Source organism: Thalia democratica, chromosome 2 (genome assembly GCF_965202585.1).
Source record: "Thalia democratica chromosome 2, ktThaDemo2.hap1.1, whole genome shotgun sequence".
Classification (NCBI taxonomy): Eukaryota; Metazoa; Chordata; class Thaliacea; order Salpida; family Salpidae; genus Thalia; species Thalia democratica.
In genome coordinates, this window is record NC_139166.1 from 17,757,157 (window position 1) to 17,778,659 (window position 21,503).

General features: G+C 26.3%; 6 non-coding genes across 6 annotated transcripts; 5 read left to right on the top strand and 1 right to left on the bottom strand.

Annotated features, from left to right (window-relative positions):
• The first annotated feature begins 1,935 nt into the window (after positions 1-1,935).
• Positions 1,936-2,008, top strand: Trnav-cac (transfer RNA valine (anticodon CAC)). The gene has a single exon. It is a non-coding gene; the product is annotated as a tRNA-Val (tRNA).
• An 8,159-nt stretch (positions 2,009-10,167) lies between these two features.
• On the top strand, positions 10,168-10,238 carry Trnag-gcc (transfer RNA glycine (anticodon GCC)). Its single transcript has one exon. It is a non-coding gene; the product is annotated as a tRNA-Gly (tRNA).
• A 1,547-nt stretch (positions 10,239-11,785) lies between these two features.
• Positions 11,786-11,871, bottom strand: Trnay-gua (transfer RNA tyrosine (anticodon GUA)). Its single transcript is given in 2 exon segments — positions 11,786-11,821; positions 11,835-11,871. It is a non-coding gene; the product is annotated as a tRNA-Tyr (tRNA).
• A 2,451-nt stretch (positions 11,872-14,322) lies between these two features.
• Trnaf-gaa (transfer RNA phenylalanine (anticodon GAA)) lies at positions 14,323-14,395 on the top strand. Its single transcript has one exon. It is a non-coding gene; the product is annotated as a tRNA-Phe (tRNA).
• A 1,289-nt stretch (positions 14,396-15,684) lies between these two features.
• On the top strand, positions 15,685-15,756 carry Trnae-uuc (transfer RNA glutamic acid (anticodon UUC)). Its single transcript has one exon. It is a non-coding gene; the product is annotated as a tRNA-Glu (tRNA).
• Positions 15,757-16,482: 726 nt separating this feature from the next.
• Positions 16,483-16,554, top strand: Trnac-aca (transfer RNA cysteine (anticodon ACA)). The gene has a single exon. It is a non-coding gene; the product is annotated as a tRNA-Cys (tRNA).
• Positions 16,555-21,503: the final 4,949 nt, after the last annotated feature.

Below are 21,503 nucleotides of genomic sequence, written 5' to 3' on the forward strand. Positions count from 1 at the left end.
TAATGAGTTTAACAACTAAACTATCGAACACTACTTAAAACACTTTTTTTTCGTTGATCCTTACTTACTGTTTTATCTAATTAAGATTATATTATGTTGAATACATGTCCACCGGAAGTCGAAACCGTAACTAGTGCTTGGAAGGCACCAAAGCTAACCGTTACACCATCGATGCTTGTATTGAAATGGAGAAATTACTGTATATAATCTCAAATGAAAATGCAGCTAGCTCTGTACTGCAGTCAAATGCTAGCATATGTGCGTTCAAGCGTTAATTTTTTTACCGTTAGCTCGACAAAATGATCTATAATAATGCGTTGCAAATTTTCAACGCGTTTTCGCTCGCTAGCAGAATTATACACAGTTTATCTGCTAATTTAAGCGGTAAACTCTCACGTGGTTTAACGCTTATGGCTATAAACTTGATGTTTATTTGTAAAAAATGTTTAGTTCAAGTCGTGCATTTTACTTTGTAATTGCTTTTGTTTTTATTTGTATGTATCCATACGTGTGACCAAAGAATATTAAGTTTATGATTTTATTAAAATTAATATTTTTAAATCTAAGTATGTTTTGATTAAATGATGACTGAGAAAATAAATTGAGGTGTTTTTAAATGATAAAACTAACTGTAGAAATAAACTGCTAAATATATTATAAAATTTTCTAGCTAATGAAAATTTGTTATTTAAATTTATAAACTGATTTAAGTCGTGGATAAGTAATAAATTAACATATCACTATACTACAACTAAACAAAGTATGACAATAAATAAATAACTAAAACTCAATAGTCACTATAAGCTTGTAAGCTTGTCCTAAAAGTTAAACTAAAAAGTTTTACTGATTGTAATATAAATAAAGTTTCAAGTTTTATAAACTAAGTCTTCTTTTGATTAAAATTAATACTAGTTTGAGTACTATTTGATGTTTACAACAACTTTCAATTAATTAAATATTTCTGTTTTGTCACATAGTTGTACATTTATGTTTTGCTAGCTAGTAAAAAGTTGAAATATTTTGTCAAAGCTCATAAGTATATATTTTACACTAATACCAAAATTCTAAATTAATTAAACAGAGAACGTTTATTCTAACAAAGTTTGCACTCTTAAAAATACTACATGATTGAAAATTTAAAAACCTTTCAAATTATTTAAACATTTTTTTTATTTCCTAGTTGTCAGCATAATAGTAAAACTTCTATATTTTTTGAAACAATATTGTTAAAAACGAAAAAATGTATATTTATAGCTAAGTGAGATTCAAATGTTAAAACATATAAGTCTAGTTTTAACTATTTCTAAGGGTAGACCTTCAGCTAATTTAATTTAAATTAAAACTAATCTTGTAGCAATTACTTCTATATATCAATATAAGTTTCATTTAGGCTAATAATTTGCTAAGTATATTTAAAGTCAAATTTTTAACTTAAACAACACAATTGTATTGTACAGCATTTTTTACTTTGTACTATTGAATATGTTCATAAGCTTTCAAAAATCATCAGACCATATGCTTTCGGTAAACTGAAAATGGATTCGTCCTTATTAGGACTCATCAGTCAGTCACAACCGAAAAACCTATAGCTTTCTATCTGCAAACGGTTTATCATGCTTTCACATGAAGCAACCATTTGATGGCATTGATCAGTAACTTCAGCATTGTCTTTTGCTGTACAACGTTCAATACATTGTCCACTAGGCAAGACATATGGATTGCTCGTATCAATCAACAAAAACTGATGATCAGATGGAATGACTGAAGTCTGATGATCAACTCTTTTGTTAAACTTGAGCTTGTCTCACGGCACACGATAGTCCAGGCTTCTGCACTGCAGACTTTCGCCGATTTTTTCGTCGTTTGAAGCTTTCAAAGAGAGTCAATTCAAGGTACAAAAAGTTTATATACGCAATATTACGCTTACAGCCAAGTGTTTCAGTAGTGTAGTGGTTATCACGTTAGCCTCACACGCGAAAGGTCCCCGGTTCGAGCCCGGGCTGAAACATTTTTACTTTCATTGTACAAAAAGGTTTCATTTTTGTCAAACTTTTTTATTAAGTGTTTCGCTTATATTGCATGTAATTAATAAGTATATTTTTGTTTGTAAGCTGGAAGTTTAGTAAAATTTTCTATCTTTTTAGTTCTGGTTTTATTTGTTTTGAACTTTTTAAGTGATTTATTTATTGATTATTGTGAATTTAATTTTATCTAATTTTAGATCTTCTAGTTTTATTTAATAAGTGAACAGCTAATATTTTTGATACAAAAGGTATGTCAACTTTTATAGCTGAAAAACATAGTTAAAATAAAACATTGCATTTCTTTACATCGATGACAAAACAAATATTAATATCGAACAAGAAAGTTTTTTTTTATTACACATACTTATTTTCTTGTTTATAGCTTTAGATAAACTATTAGCAGAGAAAAAGAAAAAAATCTACTAATATCAAAGATACCTTATGTTTAAAAATAAGTAGTCTAAAAATTGTGAAAAAATCTTTTATTTTTAGGTTCGTAGAAGTCAATGTTTATAAACGAGAATACTAATTTTAAAAGTACAACTTTACTTAAGAAAAGAATTTAGTAGATTTACATAAGTTTTTATTTATAAACTTTGTGTTGGACTTAATTTTTACACTACTTTTCGTTATTAAACTGACGGACGTTTCTCTGTTTAAAAAAAATTAAGACAGTTCTGCGGGTTTATCAAAGTTTTCCAAGTAACTTTGAAAACTGTTACTTGGAAGCTTTAGATAAATCCGTAAAGACTTTTTAACTTCATTAACACGGAGAAACGTGCGTCAGTTGAATAAAAAAAGTAGTGAGCAAATTGTTGTTTTTCTGCGAAATTATTTCGTTAGCAAGTGTATTTGAGTTGTTTTAATAAATATTTAAGTGTAATAAACTTGTCATAACAGCAATTCTAAAGCATTTTACGTAATTACTAAGTGTTTCATGTAGCTTTAGGTATTTAATTTTATATTTATCTTGGTTCTCTCAATATACATATTTTTATTTAAATAAAATTGGTTTTATAAATAAGTTACGACTCATGAAAGTCTAATAAAAAATTGTTACAAAAGATATTCGGTATTTAAAAATTTCAACATGAAAAAATGTACAGATAATTTTAAAAGCAATCTGTTTTTATTAAAGATAGATTATGGCATTCTTATATGTCATTTATAAATTATAATTAACTAATTCAAGAAATAAATGATATTATGACTTTTATATAAAAACACTGAGTCGTAATACTGTTTGGAATTTTTGTTTTTAAAACATTTATTAAGCTTTATTTATCTAATTAGTACGACACTGTCAAATTTTTACTAGTTTGTTGTTTAAATTAGACCATAAAAACTTAAAATTTTTGCTATTTTCTTGTATTGTAATACAAAAACCTATAACTTGCTTAATTAAACCATAAAGCGTTGTCATTTATTTACTTATATTTTTACTACGTTAATTTAGTAGCGTACCATTAAATTATATTTAGTGACTTGCTTAAACTAAAGTTTAAATAATTGTTAAAACAATGAAAAAATAAAAACCTTTCATTACATTAGTTACAACGCAACTTTTAGTTTTAAATATTACTACATGAGCTTGTTTTATATTTATAGCTGTTGCTTAATTTGTACATATTCTAAACTAACAAAAAAAATTTTTTGCTTAAAAACATTTTACTTTATACATTTTGTAAACGTTGTAATCACTTTAGAATTTCAAATATCTTAATATTTACTAAATATAAATTAAAAAAAAAAAGTTACTGAAGTTTAAAGTTAACGTGAAGTTAAGTTTATTTTCATGTAATCAACGATGTATATTCAACTTTAAGTTTCCATTTTCTTTACTACTAAACAATTTTAGCTGTACTAGTTTAGTAAGGTTTAATTACAGTTTTAACCTAAAAATTTATAGTTATTTTTTGCTTCTACATTCTTGCATTTCGTAATTTGTATAAAACTTGAAATAAAATGTTCAAATTGTTATGGTTTTACAAAGGGTTTCACTCTAATCAAATAATGCTTGAAATATAAATAACTAAGAGCTTATCATTATTGTTTAATATTGTTTTTATTTTCGAAAACTGTTTTGAGAAATTGAATTAATTTACAACATTCACAGATGATAAAAGACTTTAGTTGCACTGTTATTTAAATTTAGTTGAGAAATTTCTGTTATAAGACTTTTATTAATAACGTGTTATAAAATTAGTTTTAAAAATATAGATAAGTGAAATAAGACTTAAGCTGATAACTATTTAATGTTGTTACTAAAGTAAGAAGCATTACGCAGTAGTAAAAATAAGTAGAAGTTTACACTACTAACCAATACAATTTATACTATCAAAAAGTATAACCAGCCTAAAATTTGAATCCAAGACTTCCCTCACTCTGAAAAATCACAACTACAGATTAACGGGCCACTTGGTAAATGAGATGTATTGCATTTATAATCTTGCCAACCAGTGGCGTAGCGAAGTATTTTGGTCAGGGGGTGCGCAATTATTTTATAAAAAAAACCTAAATTATAACTTTTGTAATAGATCTTATATAGATATTTTTATAAGTAAAAAAGTTGAAAAAAAATTCATTAAGTAAAATAAGTTCGAAGTAACTGTTATAAAAATTACTTATACATTACAAAATTAAACAATTTAAAAAAAAGTATAAATTTCATTACTATTACTTATACTTGCACAAATGTAAACTTATTAAATAAAAATTGTTTTTACTACTAACAGTAAACTTTATATCTTTAAAAATGATTATATTCAATAAAACGAAAGTATCTTTTTTATTTACGAAAAACATACCAATCTCTTTAATATACAATAAAACAGTGATAAGAACACCTCATTGCACATAATTTAAATAAAGTTACACATAAGTTAAAATAGATCAACTTTATAACTGTTATTACAGTTTATTACAACTTTGTAAAATAGTTAAAGATATGTTTTTTAAATTTAATTCATCTGATTGTATTTGTTTAAAATAAATATCACAAACAAAGTTTATTTCTCATAGGCCGACACGCTTTTTCTTGTATGTTTACAAAAATAAAGATCAGAAAACTAGCAGTAGTCTTAAACATTTATTGTAGCATAAAAAAAAAACTTGTAAAATTGTTTAATTTTTCTTTAAGCGTGACGTATTTTTGTAAACTTTTTGTAGAAAAATCTGCCATAAGGTTATACTACAGCGGTGCACTAACTAGTTGCGTACTTTTTGAGTCTAAAATCTTATGAAGTTAATGAGGTTATAGAATTTTTCCTTATGGAGTTTTTCATCAACATCGGTGCGCATTTTCGTTTGCGCACCGAATCAGTATATTGGGTAATTTCTTTAACTTGTTTTTATGGGTATTCAAAATTTCGCTTAACTTTTCGAATACTAGATAAACATAACTGAAAAATTGCAAATTAAGCAGAAATAAAAAACAATGAAGGATAAAGATATTACATTCTTTTTTTACTTCTTTTCTTTTTTTGGGTGGCACGCATGCGCCAGTGTCCCTCCCCACGCTACGCCCCTGTTACCAACTATAAGTTAGAACACTGCACTTCAAGAGACCTTAAACTATTTTAATTATATTTTTTACAAGTAAAATAATCGCTTCACAGTCTTTAAAATACTTAAGAAGTATGAAAAATAAATGTAATTTTGCACTTATCTGAAAATATTAATTTAAGCACTTTTTAAAAGCTTACTAAAAAGCTTTAAAATAGATAATTTATTTAAAATAACTATAAACACTATTACATTATATACCACTTTAGTTTTGTAACTTAGGTAAGAAAATAATACATATATCAAATATAAGCATAACCTAATTAAAAGTGTTTTATTATTTATCAACATTTAAAAAACAACAAAACTTTCAAAAATACTACACTTTGACTTCTTTAACCTACAGGTGATTTTAGTAAACAAGTTTACATGATAGTGTATTAAGAACTTACATACTTAACTTAACTTTCATGTGTTTAAAGTGTTACAGCTTAAAAGCTTAACTTGAAGTCTGAAAAACATTTGTTATCTATATTAAATAGAAGTTATTTTATACTTAAAATAGAATTTATTTATCAATTTAGTATACTAGTTTCATCATGCATTCAAATAATATACCATTTTATGAAACGTAAATTGTTTTAGTATTAATTTATTTTTATAAGATTACTCGAAAATCATTAAACTTTTGTGCTACAACTAGACTAAAAAATGTGTGTAATAAGCTTTAATAAAATTTTAACTGAACATTTTATAACAGAACAAAAAATGTGGAGGTAAAAAAAAATTTGTAAATATTTTTGTTTTTGTAACTGACAACAAAAACAAAGTAATTCAAACAAGTAACTTATTTACTAGTTTAAATTAGGCTGTTATTGTTGCTAGACTACACAGAAACTGTAGTATCTGATGCTAGACTGTTATTATTGCTAGACTGTGTATCAAGTATGTGTTGATGCTTATTTAAGTAAAGCTAAGTACTTTTATAAAATAATTATTTTAGGTTAACTATTAAGTTTCTTAATTTTAATCACAACTAGTTTTCGATACTTATACTATGTTTGAATAAGTAACCATATAGCATCTGAAAAATTTAACTGTTAACATAATGTTAATATTACAATCATTAATTTAAACAAATTTAAATTTAAACAAACAGATTAAAACTAATAAGCTTAAGATTTGAAAAGAAAGTTTTTTTTTTCTATTTTAGTTAAAAATATTTGGCTTACGCTGAGTTATATTTTGAGCGAACGTTCAAATTTTATAATTACATCAAAAGAGCCTTAAGTTCTAAGGTATAAATATAAATTGAATTTTAAAGTATTATTTTAATTTTCTTAAAAAAGTAAGAAACTCAAAAATCGTATGTTGTACATAGAATATATCAGTATTATATAAAACATGAACCAAAGATAAGTTGGTGTAGTAAACAATTTGAATTATACATTCTTGTAAGTCATTAAAAACAACATCACTATAAACCACAATGTTTTATATACGTACAAAATATAGTCTACATGAGTGGCCGGTTAACTCAGTTGGTCAGAGCGTCGTGCTAATAACACAAATGTCGCGGGTTTGATCCCCATACTGGCCATAATTTCCCTTTTCAAAATGAATTAATTACTATGATTTTTTGTTATTTTTAATCCGTCATTAAACTATTTATTCAGTGAACAATTTTAGCTGCTTTAATTTTTTTTACTTGATTTTTTCTTAAAAATAAATTATTAATTTAATTTTTGTGTTATTCACTCTAGCTATAAAATATTACAGTTTTTATAATTTCACTATATATCATATGAATTAAACGTTATAAAAAAAATTCTAAAAATTAAAAATATTAAAAAAATGTGAAGTTCTAAATAAACAAGCAACTTCTTTTTGACTATAAAAGTTTTATTGGAGTAAAATTAAAATCTTAGTATTAAAATTAATTAAAATCTTGCAAAAGTGTCTTAGTGCATATTTGACCCGTTCACATACTTTATTATAAGCATTATTCATAAATTAATTGGTAACAATTGTTAACTGGTAATACACAATAAAAGAAATCAATGAGAGTTTGAATTTAAATGTATCATATATGTAGCTGTAACAAGACTTTACTGCAAGCGCCCGGCTAGCCCAGTCGGTAGATCGTTGTACTCTTAATCCAACGGTCGTGGGTTCGAGCCCCACGTTGGGCGTGGTTTCATTTTGTTTATTGGTGAATGAACTATCTTTTGATAAATTGTTTTATTACAGCTGATTTTGTGTTTTTTATTTTTTTTTCAATATCAAACAGAATCTAAAACACCATATTGTTTAAGCAGGGTCAACAGAACAATATTTATGAATGTATATTAAAAAGAAAATAGGTACAATTTATGACCCGTTTTTTAACGATATTTTTTAGTAAATATAACTACTAGTTAACTTTAAATGGTAGTACATAATTAAGTAGGTGAGCTTGATTTTTGATTTTTGACTTGACTACTAAACCATGAAAAAAATACAGTTATGTAAAAATTAAAAACAAGAGTATTAGTACATTCCAACAAATAACTAGCTACTCGAATTTTTTTTGACTCTTGTATCTAGTCATTGAAATAATTACTAAATTACTTGCTTACTACTTGATTCAAACTTTATAATTTCAAAATAAAGTACAGTTAAAAATTGTTTATTTACATCAGTAGTCCTTCTACTATTTTTAGTAAAGTTTTATAAAGCTTGCTAAAATTAGTTTGAAATTATTCATTTTTACTTAAAACATTTACATCATTCCATTCTTACATGCAAAATATTTCGCTACTGTTTCAAAAATACAAAAGTGCGTCGACCGGGAGTCGAACCCGGAACTAGTGCTTGGCAGGCACCAATGCTAACCGTTACACCATCGACGCTTATCTCATGTAGAAAAATTACTGTATATAAACCCAAATGTCAAGGCAAGTAAATCTGTAGCGCACTCGAATGCTAGCATATGTTCGTTCAAGCGTTATTTTTTTTTGCCCTTAGCTCGACAGAATGTGCTATAATATTTCGCTGCAAATTTTAAACGTGTTTTTGCTCGATAGATTTGACGCTCGTTGAAAATAATCACGTGGTTTAGTAAACTGCAAACTTATAGAGAAATTTTGCTTGTCGGTCGTTGAATTTCAATTTACGTTGTTCGTTAGCTGTTGTTTAAAACTAATTAGTGAATTTCTTGACGTCATATTTAAGTTTTAGCTACTATGGTTTTAAAAAAATTGTTTATAATATAGAACTAACGATGAATGGAGTTAATAATCTAATCAAAAATTAAGTATTTTTCTACAGCTTTCTTTAGGTGAAAAAGAATACCTTAATAGCTTACGCTATCAAGAATAATTATTATATACTACATTTCAGATGAATCATAAACAAATACTTGTTAAATTTTTTTTTCAAATATAAATACCAAATTCTCATTAGCTAAAAAAATTACTAATTTCATTAAGTTATGTTAATTTTAAAGCTATGGCTTAAACTTTCTTAATTTAGTAAAGTATAAATAAAATTCTCATTCTCATAGGCACTATTTAGTTTATAATCCAATAAAATAGCTTTGTATGAATTAAATGTTAATTAATTGTACTTATGAAAGGATTCTATCAATTATTTTTTATTATACAATTTCAACTACCATAACCTTACGATTTTTAATGGGATCAGAAGATTAAACTAGGTTAAATATTTTTATCCAAGTATAGTCTTGAGCAATTTGTAGAATAGTTTACTGAACGACAAAAAATAAAATACCAAAAGTGTTTGGTCCTAGGACCTGGTGCACGAAAAAACGTTTCTGTTATCGAGTCGTACACTACAAATAGAATACAATTAAGGACCTTTCCAAATAAATACATTTAAAAAGAAAGAAATAATTCCCTGGTTTTATTGGTCATCATCGCGCTTACACAAACGTAAAAAAAGGATATACCTATTAATGTTTCATTCACAAGTTTTACTTACTGCTTATGGTATGTTTGAATGCAAACATTTTAATTGTCTAAATTGACACGTCAAAAAACATTATTAATTTTTAGTTTTGTGTTTTTAACAACCGGTTTCTAAAATGTTTAACAAAGTTAGATATCAAAGTGACAACTTGGTTTTAACAAAGTTTAAGTAAATTTTAATATTTTTACAAAATTTCTCAACTTTTTTCTACTAAGCTTAAGTAGTTGCAACTATAAATTTGTTTCAGTTTTCAACCAAATAATGTCTATTATTATTTAAAATAAACGAAAATAAAATTGTAAATTAGTTTAGTAAATAAATAAGCTAGATTTAAATTGTGATACACAAATTTTGGTTAGTGTTACTATCAAAATTTTCTAGTTCGTACATGAATTATTTGACTGTAATAAAGATAAAAAAAATTTTTTTAAATAAATATTCTATTTAAAAATGGTTATAATTTAAAAATGAACAAAAACTAAATAATTAGCCGCTAATAAAATAGTTAAAAAAAAGTAAATACTAAAATGCACTAATATTCAAGTCGCATAAAATCAAAGCTTAATGAATACCTGATTGTTTATATCATCACAACAGTTGCTACTTTTGATAAGCAAATGCAGATACGCTGCATTTGATAATCACTTGGTTAATTTTGAAGTTGCAACAAGCATTGTTGGTTCAGTGGTAGAATTCTCGCCTGCCACGCGGGAGGCCCGGGTTCGATTCCCGGACAATGCATTTTTGCTTATTTGATTGAATATTGTCTTAATTTAGTTTTTTTTTTTTTTATTATCACATCCGAGAGACTGAATTATTTAAAAAAGATTTTGTTTTAATTTCTTTTCAACAAAAGAAAGAAAAAAATTGATAATTTACTTTTTTAAATTTTTTAACGAGTTTCCCCTAAAAACTTAAAATTTATTATTTTGGTTTTTTATTAAAGATAACGAGTTGTTTTATACAACAATAATAACCAGCTTAACAGTTTTGTTTATTTTTCATTACTTACTGCTTAATTTTTCAAACTATAAACCAGAGAACAAATTATAATTGTATGCTTTTTGAGCTCGTACTTTAAACACAGCCAAAAAAGTGCAAATTTATCTAAGTTATTGTCCTTCATACTAAAGCTAAATCTAAATTACTAGTTATTTAATATATAAACCAGAATCTCTGTAGTCTATTAAGTTTTTAAATGACTTTTTATTTGGTTTAGAAATTATTGAAAGTCATTATTTTAGTTTTTCTTCCTGGTCTTATTATATCACCTCTAATTGTAAACTATGCCATAAATGCTTTTCTATGATAACTTCATATAAACTAAAATGTGATCCAAGTTTAAGTGTTTTTGAATCTAAATAAATCACAATTTCACTGTTTTTTATTTCCTTTTAACAACTAAAATTTAGTCCGGCTTTTTTGAAATAATTTTTATTAATGTTTCAACTGTGTTGTACATGATTAAGAAAATCATGTTTTGTTTAATGCATTTGAATAACTTGCTTGGTGTGTTTATTAACTTTGTACTAATTCGTATTAGTTTTTATATATTTTAACTAAAAATGTTTAAAACTAAACTTCTTAACACTTATTTAAAGGAACAAGTTTTTCTTAAGAATAAGTTACACTTTCTACACAAACTTTTTACTTAATCAAAAAGTTCGAACTTAAGCGGCAGAATTTTTACATTTAAAATTAAGTATCAAGGTTATTTGTTATTTTTAGCATTGCCTTTTTGTTTTAGTAATCATAAAACAATGATAGATCAATCGGCTTTTGTTGGTTACCATTAATATATAAATGGTGCAAGTTTCAATATTAACGACAGAACTAACTTAAAAGTATAACAATTATTTCAATAAAGTCTTCTAGATATTTGTTTTTTTGAAAATAAAAGATGACAACAATTAAAAGAATTATTTTTAGAATACTGCCTTTAAATACTTCATTAATAATTTTTAACAGTAATGTGAGTTTTATCACTAAAAACTTATTTCGTCAAAGAAAAAACTGGTATAAAATAAGGAGTTTGCCTGTTTTGAAAAAAGAAAATTGAACTACTAATTATTATTGTGTTTAAATATTTGATGTTTTATATATTTATCTAGAAATTTAGTTGTTAACAAACTATTTAAATTATAACATGTTTTTTTAGTAAAATACTTCTTTATAAAATGATATTTCAAAAAATAGTTAAATTTGTTGATTTTAAAAATAAAAAATGTCAAATAAAACATTATTTATATTAATCACGAAAAACATAAAGATTTATGAAACTTAAATAGTCCTTCGAGCCGGAGTCGAACCTGCGACATATGGATTTCTAACAACTGGCTACAGTCCACCGCTCTACCAACTGAGCTATCGAAGGCGCCGGAGTAATGCACAAATTTGTGTTTATAAACGTTAGTGTTTGAAGCACTTGTGCACTTAATAATTGATTTTGTTTATTAAGTACACAACACGGCATATTTTAACATAAGTATGCTTTTTTAGTTGAACATTTTTTAATTGCTTTTATCAACTCACTAGTATGGCCTTATGCGCTTCTACTGTTAAGTTAATATATGCGTACCTATTGAAGTCTTTAAAGCTTAAAAATTTCTAAATACCAATTTACAAACAATATTTTGGAAGTAGACTTTTATATTAGTTTTTAATGCGTACCAACTGAGCTACCGAAGGTTGTTATAGTAACCATGATTGTTTTTTCTATATACTTAAATAATAAATGCATACCTTTACAATTTTTTTCTAAAGAAGCTTGTAAACACCGAGAATAATATAAAATTAAATTAGCTTGTATACATGTGGTTTAAATTGTAATTGTAACCTATCATAGTTCTTAAATCTGAGTTTTTGCACAATTTTATTTGTAAACAGATAAATAACTTTTATATGCTTTTATAACTAAACAAAAATTAAATAAAAATTTTAAATTGTAAAAAAAATGTTTTATAGATACATTCTAAACTTATGTAAAACAAGTATTACTTTTAAAGTAGATTAAAAATATCAAATTTAATAAAAGCTACCATAAAAATGTAGGAAATAGTGTTTACAATAAAATTGAAATTGTTTACACTTTTGAAAATTTTTTATAAAAAATGAACTAATAAATGTTTATAAAATAATAAATAAATGTTGCAGTGTTAAAATTTACATAAATTACAATTAACAAGTCATATTTTTAATCGGTTTAAAAAAATTTAAATTAAAATAAAACACTAACTGATTTTATAAACAAAAAGTAAAGTAAGACTTATTTTCGTAATAAACAAATACAAATAAAACTATTTAAATGTATTAAAGTATTAGTAAATAAATTTACACTAAACCTTCAAAGTATAATACGACTTTTTGAAATTAATTTCAAAGAAAAATACGGAGATGGGTTTGAACCCACGCGTGCAGATCACAAACTGTTATGACGTAATTATAAAGTAGTTTTTTTTAAAGAATTCAACACAATGAAATTTTAAAATACAATTTAAATTATAAACATACCCTAAAGAGTTAGTATGTCACAAACTGCATATGTCACAACAGTTTTGTGACGTAATAATGGAAACGTTAATTAATGCATTATAAACGCTACGAATCGCTTGTAATCACATGGGGGTCTGGCTCAGATTGTAGAGCGCCCGCTTAGCATGCGAGAGGTACCAGAACTATGCCCGGCTTCTACACATTTTAATAATGGTTACAATATATACTTTTATTTTATTTGATTTTTTTTAACAATTTAGCTAAAATAAATGAAAGCACAACACTCTTTATTATTTTACTTGTTTATTTTTTTTGTTTAATATGTAAAAAATACTAATAATTAGTAATAAAACAAGACCTTACTTTTAAATACACAGCTTATTGCAGATCTTATTAGAAAAAAAAAATCAGCTCATTGTTTTAATTATACATAATTTTTAAAAACTTATATTTGTCTGAACAAGTTTAATAAAGTTTTTAATAACTTATGATTACTTAATTCATTTTTAATTTTGCAAAGTCAAACATGATTAAGTTAATAAAAAATGATTTAGTAAAATTAAATATGATTTAAGATATTCAAAGTGTAATAAAAACCGAAAGGTTTTTTCGTACACTAGGTCCTTTGATTAAATATTTTTGAGTGCTTTTTTTGCCGTTCCATAAACTATATAGTAAAATCAAACATGACTTAATTTAGTCCAGCATGATTTAGTAAAACTAAACAGATTTAATTGAGTCATACATGATTCAGTAAATTTATACATGACTTAGTTTAAAAAAAATCTGATTTAGTTGATTAAAACATATTTTAGTTAGGTCAAACATGATTTAGTAAATCAAACAAGATTAAGTAAAGTATAAGTCATACAAAGGTTAGTGAAATCAAACATGATTTCGTAAAATAAAACTTGATTTAGTAAAATTTAACCTGATTTAGTTAAGTCAAATTTGATTTGATAAATTCAAACATGATTTAATAAAATTTAACCTGATTTAGTAAAGTCAAAAACTTTAGTAAAGTGAAAAATTATTTTTTAAAGTCTGACACGATTAAGTAAAGTCATACATTATTTAGTTTAAAACATTTGTTAGACTCTGATTTAGATAATTGAAATATTTTCTAGTATAGTTAAACACAGTTTAGTAAAGTCGAACAAATTTTGTTCCTACTCTACTTATGTTTTGATAATAAACAAATTGTCTGAAAATAATTTAGTTTATGTAAAGCAAATACTTTTCATGGGTGAATTGAAATAGCGAAAATGTTGATGTAATTCAGTATTTGAATTTGTATGATGTATATAAACGTTACAAAATGTTTTGTCCACAAGCCTCGATAGCTCAGTCGGGAGAGCGTCGGACTGAAGATCTGAAGGTCCCTGGTTCAATCCCGGGTCGAGGCATGCCTTTTACCCACTTAAAATGTACTTATCTTTTGTTCATGTTAAAATCACTCTACTTTATATAGTGATTTATTTAACATAGTTGTTTTGTTTCTTAACGTATACATTTTTTCAACGTTATGTAGTTGTGCTTTTTTATGATTTATGTTACAATGGTTGTGCTTTATGCATTACAATCCCCAAGGTCTGAGTTAGGAGATTACTTTTACTAATTAAATATAAATTAAATGCTAAATATAAGGAGTTGTAAACTTCTTAATACTATATATTTTATTTAAGTTAGAGTCCAGAACACCTTAGTAACAACTATCTTAAAAACTAAGTATGTATAAGTATCAGAGTGATTAGTTATTATGTACTGCTAAATATATATAATACAAGTAAAAACTGTGCTAACAAAGTTTATTATAATAAAAGCAATCAAATAAACTCACTAAAGAAGCAACTGAACAACATAAGAGTAACAAGAAAACAATAATACTCTCTGGCGCTAATGTGTGTGGCAAGAATATAGGCAAAAAATAAGAAAAATAATTTTTTGTAGCATAAGTTACTTAAGTAAGTTTTAGTTATTTGTAAATTACATTTGTTTATTTTATCAAGTTAAGTTTTACTAAGTTTGAAATATGTTCACAATTAACTGTAAGTTTTAAGAGACTGAAATAAAATTTAAAAGTAGTTGAGTTAGAATTTAAAATTTTAAGCGACTTTAAAAGTAGAAAAAGCTTAAATATTATAAAACTTTTTCTAAATGTAGTTTGAACAGATAAAAATAAGCTTTATGATAATCTTTTCGAATAATCACTCAGTTTATAAACAGAAAGGTTGTAATTATTTAATTAAAAGTAAGAGGGACTTAACATTTATTTTCTTGAAAAGTATAAAGTAAAGTGTATATGTATTTATACAAATAAACTGCAATGCGCTTTAGTAAGACTTTAAAACATATATGTATACATATATTGTTAGGAATGATTTTTTAAATTTTTTAAACGAAATATTTTGTCAAAACTTTTTATAAGTTTATGTTTCAATAATTTACAAAACTAAACTAAGTTAACAACATATAATAAATAACTTACTGTTTATAAAAAAGAACATTTTGATTGTTATGAGTACTTAAATATATTTAAAAATTTTTAAAACTTAACATACAAATAGTTTGAAATATAAAGATATAGCACAAAAGTTTCAAGTAATAAAGTTTAAGTTACATAAACGTGCTTTAATTGACACGTCATAACGCTTACGTATACATATATAATGCAAAATATTTCATTTCACTAGAGTCCTACATGGTCTAGTGGTTAGGATTCCTGGCTTTCACCTAGGCGGCCCGGGTTCTATTCCCGGTGTAGGACCTTTTTATTTGAATAGAAAATTAGAAGTTAGTTTTTAAGCAGTGTAACAAATTTCGTTTATAAACTACACAAATCTATGAACATCTTTATGTAACTTTTTGTACTTAAAATACATGAAATTAAATAAATTAAGAAATTAATAAGTTGGATTAAACGTTAGCTTTAATCACATTTTAAATAAAATAGGTTCTTTAAAAAAATTCTATTTAAGTTTTACATATATACATCATAAAATAAACTTAATTAAACTAATTAGTAAGTAAGCATTCTTGAAAAAAATATATAGTGCTAAAGAAGTGTTATGTTCGATACTATAGATGTTTAAGTTCTTATAAAGTTAAATTATAATTCAATAAACCTAAAACGTATACAAAAGAGTGATTGTTTTTATTTAGTATTGTAAACTACATTAACGTTACTACCTTTTAAAATGTTATTCATTCATTGTTGTAAAATATAAAAATTCGAAAAATTATTTTAAATATAGTGTTTAAATAACTGAAACTAAATAAAAGTTAACTTTTTTTTGTTAAATATTGATTTTTTAGTGAAAGGAAAAAGTTTTAAAGTGCTTTAGTAAGAATTTGTCGTAAAGGTTTAAAAACTATTGCAAAAGGATTATTCAGCTACAAAAAAATAAGTCGAATTCAATCAGTTGTTAACAGTTTTGCTTTAGGCAACGCTGACAAACTGTTTATAATTTGTTCTGTATTAATATGGATGTGAGGGGATATAGCTCAGTGGTAGAGTAATCGACTACAGATCGATAGGCCCTTGGTTTGAATCCGAGTGTCCCCTCCTCCCTAACCAAAACAAATTAATATTTTTGATGTCGAATAATTAAGCTTGATGACTAATAGTTTTGCTTCATTCTTAATTTTTTTTATGATGTTGAATAATTTTGCTTGATGCTTAATAGTTTTGGTTGATAATTAACAATTTATGCTTTACGTAAGAAAACTTTGCTTGATGTTGAACAGTTAGGCGGGTGTGTCTATACGACTATAAATTAGTAATATATTAATCAACAGCCGTACAACATTTGCACTAGGCTTACAGAATAGTCTCTAGACTGTAATATTAAGATCTTTTAAAGTGTTTGTATTTTAACATATTTAATAATTTTTTTCGATTAACTATTCATTTCTTCTAGTATTTAAACTTTTATGTTATGCTTATAATACTCCGAGTATGTTATACTATGTACTCCGAAGTTATCTAAAACTTTTTAAGATAATTAAGATATTACAAAAATAAAATTTAAAGACCTTTCTGATTGCTTAACTAGTCAAAAAAAAAACGTAAACAAGGTTTTGATTTATTTTCAAACAATAAGTGTTAAAAAATAAAACTGAAACCAATTGCTTTAGTGTATGCAACTTTAGTAATATTGTAATAGTAGTGCTACAATGGTTAACTCAAAGGTTACAAAAAGTGTTGTAATATCAGTAATTTATATTAGCTTACAAGGATAATTTAAAAAGTATTTTCTACTGTTGCAACTTTAGGTTCAATAACTATGTCAGAAAGTTTGAATAGTTACGTCACAATGTATGACGGTTTTATTTATAAACGCTACAATTTCAATATTGACATGAGCCTGGCTAGCTCAGTCGGTAAAGCTTAGGACATTTTATCCAACGGTCAAGGGTTCAAATTTCTGTCAGACTAGTTGATAAATATTTTTTTAGAAAATATATTAAGTTTACAATTGCAATTTTTATAAACTAATTATGTTTGCCTATGCATTGTTTGTTATAGAAATTGATCATTTTCTTCTACATACTAAATAAATATATCTTTCTTTGTTGAGTTTATTCACAAACAGTTAAAAGAATGATAAAGTCTGTAATATAAAACATAACTAAAACTAGGTAAATACTACTACATCTCCCCCCAGATTTTATCTATTAAGGAGATAAAACGATAAATTTACCTAGTGAAACAAAAAAAATTTTAAACAATTTGTTACAACTTAAAAACATTTTTCAGGTCTAAAATTCAACGAAATCAAACTTAGAAAGACAAAAATCATTTCAAAATTTACGATTAACTTAGTTCACTAGTATATGATTTGTTAAAACAAACTACAACTTAAACAAACAAACTTTAACAAAAAAATTGAAGCTTAATCTTTACTTTTCTTAACTCAGTTGCTGAATACAAGCATTCAAAAACTTAATTGTTTCACCGATTTAAACTTTTCAGCTTTTAAGAACGAAACCACACGTCATTTACCTAACCATCTTGAAACTTCACTTAATTTGCTGATAAACATGTTTATCATATTTTCGACTTTAAACAAAGTAGAAGGTGCATTACTGATAGCATTAAACACTGACGAGATACTGCTACACTTAATTTCCAAATACTCGATACCAATCAACAGTTCGAATTTTTGAAAGTCAATCTCTACGTCCTCATCCAAGATCACTTTGAATAGATGGCTGTTAGACTAGTCTGCTGCAAAGTCAACTACAAACTTTAAGTAGTCACCATTGGACTGAAACTCATTCATTAGACCATAAAACATTAATTTACAGTGAACATTCCAACTTTACAATAAATGAATATTAGCATCATCGGTGTCACGAAACTTTTGAAAAGTATCGTAAAGTCTTACAAGGAAACGCTGCAAATGATCCGATAATTTCACACACTCATCCCGGACACATTGTTGTTCGCAGTAAACTTTGGCGGTCTGTTTGCTTTTCTGTAGAAAATATAAGTCAAGAAATTATAGATTAAAGCAAATCCGAGCAACTCCAGTTCAACATCAATTTTGAAGAAAACCATTAGTACAGAGGAAAATTACACAATGCTTATTCAAAAAGAATCTTTCACAGAAAACACAGAACATTAAAACTTTTATTGAAATCTTTTTCTCAACCTAACAGAAAAGACAAACTTTTACAGTGGTATGTTTGTTTTTCGCAGATAAGGGATATTACTTAGAGATTTGCAAACAGGAGGGATAAGTCTTCTTAGAAACTTACGATTTTGAACAGTTAAGCGACCTGATCCATCAACCTTGACAACACACTGATGGCAGTCCTTCACTTCCACCACCACTCCACTATTCCCCCACTTGCTAGGAAAGTTACCTGTTTTATTTAGTATCACGACATGATCACCGCAATTCAGTGGTGGCAACGGTTTTGTGTTCTCACTTATATTTTCAATAGACTTAACAAAACAAATACTGAGAGATTCTTCCTTTTTATTCCAAACGTCAAGCCAAATTTTTGATATCTGCGGGTTTTTGTAAGTCATAACACTATTTCTGACGTGAGGTAATGACTTCTTTAAATTTCGTCGCGATCCAGTGTGTAAAAGTACGTTTTTCTGTCCCTGTACCTCCTTTTTCTTCTTTGCGTTTTTCCGCTCGAACATATTTTTTCTACGACCTCGGCTACAAAGGCCATTAAAGTTTTGTGTACACAATCCACCAACTAGAAGTGAATTTGACTCATCAGCATAATTTTGATGACTTTGATAAGCTTTTTTACGGGACTTTATCCATTATTGTTTACAGGCAAAACACTCAATGTACCTCAAATTTTTACTGCTCCAAACAAATTTATCAGTTGATTTATTACATATGCTACAAGTTGTTTTACCACTTGGTTTTTGTGTGGTTTTCTTTAAGGATTTGTATACATTTTGTGTATACAATCCACCAACTAGAAGTGCATTTGACTCGTCAGCATAATTTTGGTGACTTTGATAAACTTTTTTACAGGACTTTAACCAGCATTTTTTACAGGCAGAACACTCAATATACCTCATATTTTTACTGCTCCAAACAAATTTATCAGTTGATTTATTACATATGCCACAAGTTATTTTACCACTTAGTTTTTGTGTGGTTTTCTTTGAGGATTCGTATGAGAAAACTGATGCTGTAACAGCGGGTTTTGACATTGCATCACGTGCCATCTCTTTTCCTTCAATAAAACCGATTGTCTCATTGACATTTTTCTCATCTAGATTTTCCCATCCTAGCACCTCTTTACGGATATTCTCATCGGCTAAACCTGTTACCATGACATCTTTTAGAATTATGTCTGTAAAATCTATCATTTGATTACAGCCATCCTTTGGGCATTTACATGTGTACGAGCATGTACTGGCTTTTCCCTTTAAACGGGCAGCAAATGATCTAGTGTTTTCAGTCAAATCCTGTCTTGCACTAAGAAAGTCTGATCGTCGTACAACAACTGAAACAGGAATAACTGCAAGCTGCTTGATCATCCTTAAAAGCTCTTGCTCATTTAAATTTACTACATCTTTATGTCCTTTTAGAATAGCATCGCCTAAATCTTCCTGGTACATCTGTCATCCGGCGTTTTTCTACATATGTCATCTGCATGCTATCTTTAAACATAGTCCACTTTTGTACAAATATGTTCCAACCCTCTTCACTGCAGTCTGTCCCTATTCGAGGACGGTCCATCTTTGGAAGCTTTGGTTTTGAAGAATTTGCATTAATGTGTACGTTGTTGTGAATGATAAGCAAAGAAGCAACTACAGAAGCATCGACGTCTGGTGTTTCATATGTGCAACTCTCAAGAGGGCATTTAATCACAGGCATTATTGATTCAATTCAGCTTGACTTTATCATAAATAAATATATCTTTCTTTGTTGAGTTTATTCACAAACTAGTTAAAAGAATGATGAAGTATGTAATATAAAACATAACTAAAACTAGGTAAATACTTCTACACTTACGAACAAAAAATTAATTTTCATAATGTAACCAAAAACTGTTAGACTATCTTTTGTACAACAACTAAGAGGTAAAATAATTTAAAACTTAATAAATAACATCTTAACTAATAGGTTTTTATTCAAATTTTTAATAAGTTAAATCTATGCATGAAAAAATTAAGCAATACCTTAGTTTAACATTGAAAACACTTTGTTGTGAAAAGTATAAACGCTGGTTTAAAAATAAACCTTTACTTATCTTAAAATTCGATAATATAAAGTTAAATATTTTTAGCGAAAGTTGTAGTAAATTATAAAGTTAAAAACCTATATAGTAAGAGCTAACAATTTAATATTGCAACAAATAGAAGTCCTGCTGAGATATGAACTCCATTGTGATGACCATTACACCACCATATAATATCATGCGTTTATAATTGAAACTATTTATTGCTGCGTGACAACGGTTGTATTATTTGTTTACCTTCCTTACACTTATAATATGAGAAAACTTAACTAGTAAAAACAGTTTTTTAATAAAGAATAGTTGTAAAACCTTCAATCAGGGTTACAAAATACATATTTAATGCTATCATACATCAATCAAAAATACTAAGCATCAAGTAAAACTACTAAACATCAAGGATATTCTTGTAAGCTAATATAAATTACTGATATTACAACACTTTTTGTAAACTTTGAGTTAACCATTGTAGCACTACTATTACAATATTACTAAAGTTGCATACACTAAAGCAATTGGTTTCAGTTTTATTTTTTAACACTTATTTTTTGAAAATAAATCAAAACCTTGTTTACGTTTTTTTTTTGACTAGTTAAGCAATCAGAAAGGTCTTTAAATTTTATTTTTGTAATAACTTAATTATCTTTAAAAGTTTTAGATAACTTCGGAGTACATAGTATAACATACTCGGAATATTATAAGCATAACATAAAAGTTTAAATACTAGAAGAAATGAATAGTTAATCGAAAAAAATTATTAAATATGTTAAAATACAAACACTTTAAAAGATC